The sequence below is a fragment of the Ambystoma mexicanum genome, chromosome 10, assembly GCF_040938575.1.
Source record: "Ambystoma mexicanum isolate Mex_15411 chromosome 10, UKY_AmexF1_1, whole genome shotgun sequence".
In the NCBI taxonomy this organism is placed as follows: domain Eukaryota; kingdom Metazoa; phylum Chordata; class Amphibia; order Caudata; family Ambystomatidae; genus Ambystoma; species Ambystoma mexicanum.
The window spans coordinates 268627845-268629668 of NC_090932.1; the positions used below are offsets into that span (position 1 = coordinate 268627845).

The 1824-nt window shown below is 58.9% G+C and overlaps 1 pseudogene; it reads left to right on the forward strand.

Annotated features, from left to right (window-relative positions):
* Positions 1-399: 399 nt before the first annotated feature.
* Positions 400-549, forward strand: LOC138496197 (5.8S ribosomal RNA; annotated as a pseudogene).
* The last annotated feature ends 1275 nt before the right edge of the window (positions 550-1824 follow it).

Consider the following 1824-nt stretch of genomic DNA (forward strand, 5'->3'; position numbering starts at 1 on the left):
TGCCCAGGTACCTGGAGCTCGGCCCTTTGTGGCCAGGCTGGGCTTAGAAGATTCTAGTCGTCCCACCCAACCCCCAGCCTGTGCTGTCTCTGGCCCGCCTTGCCATCTGTCCCCTAGCACCCCCAAAAAAGGGAAATGAGGGTGTAAGGGAAGGATGAGTGGATCGAGGCGGGTAGGCTGGTGGCGGAGCGGCCTGCATCCATCCCGCTGGGAAGCGCTGTGCTGCTGCAGCAGGGTGCAGGTTTACCGGGCTGATAGCCTGGATTATTATAATTGTTTTAAACAACCACAATGGTCTCGGCCGAGTTAGACAGAGGGCTGGACTGTTTCACCACAGGCGGTGCTAACTCCCACAGGCAGGGTCAGGCTGACGTCTGGAACAAAAAGAATGTTGCCTGTGACTCTTGCCGGTGAATCACTCGGCTTATTTGTCGATGAAGAACACAGCTAGCTGCGAGAATTAGTGTGAATTGCAGGGCAGATTGATCAACACTTCCAAGGCACCATGCGGCCAGGGTTCCCCCCGGGGCTACACCTGTCTGAGGGTTGCTTGTAAATCAATCGCCCCGGGATTCCCTCCCAAGGGAATGTCCCCCTAAGGCCAGACCCCGATCAGCACCGTCGCAGGATCCCTGGATCTGGCACGCAGGCTCATTGCCAGCGCATTCCGGCCTGCCCAGTTTCCCTGCCTCATGCGGGTTTTGGAAGGGCTGGGTGGCCAGCGCACCGCGGATGTGGTGGCAGCCGCAGCAGGCCTTAAAAAAGCCTGGCGCACCTTCAACCTACTCTGGGGCACCGCGCCCTGCTGTGTGTGGCTGTCTTTGGTTTCCTGTGGCTGTAGGCGCAAGTTGGCCATGGAGCGCAGGCCTCGGGACCATGTGGGCTTTGGCCGCAGATTGGGACAGCGCATGCTCTGCTGCGCCAGAGGCACAGAGCTGGGACAACCCCCCCGTACGGGCCTGAGGCCAGCTGCCCCAAGCTTTGTGCTCCACCCGACTACGGCCTCGGATGAGATGTGGCGACCCGCTGAATATAAGCATATTACTAAGTAGAGGAAAAGAAACTAATCAGGATTCCCTCAGTAACGGCCAGTGAAGAGGTAAGAGCCTAGCGCTGAATCCCCGTTCAGCGTCAGGCAAGGGGAAATGTGGCGTACAGAAGATCGACTCCTCAGCATCGCTCATGGGGCTCAAGTCCTCTGATCGAGTCTCACCCTGCAGACGGTATTAGGCTGGTAGCAGTCTCTGGGATGCCGAGATCAGGTCTTCTTGGAATCAGGTTGCTTGGGAATGCACCCCAAAGCATGTGATAAACTCCATCTGAGGCTAAAGACGGGCGCGAGACGGATGGCTAACAAGTACCACAAGGGAACGTTGAAAATAACATTGAAGAGAGAGCTCAAGAGGGAATGAACCGTTGAGAGGTAAACTGGTGGGGTCCGTGCAGTCAGGCCGCGTGATTCAACACAGCAGGCAGGTCGGTCGCCTGGAACGGTGGATGCTCTCACGGAACTGCGGCCTGGGCAGACCCGGCAGCTGCAGGGCACATTTCCTCTGTGGCGGTGCACTGCGACAGACTGGGAAGGCCCCAGGGGGCAGGTGGCTCTCTGCTCCGTCAGAGAGTGTTACAGACCCCTGACAGCAGTTTTGCTGTGTCCGCCAGGCCGAGGGAGATTGACCGCTGCCATGCCCGTCTCCGGCAACCGTCCTGGCCCTCTTGGGGTCACCGGGTTGGCAACTGGAGACAGGGCACCCGATGCGACTGTGGCGGACTGCCCTCAGTGCACCCAGACCACGTTGTGCGCTGGGCAGGGACGCCCACAAA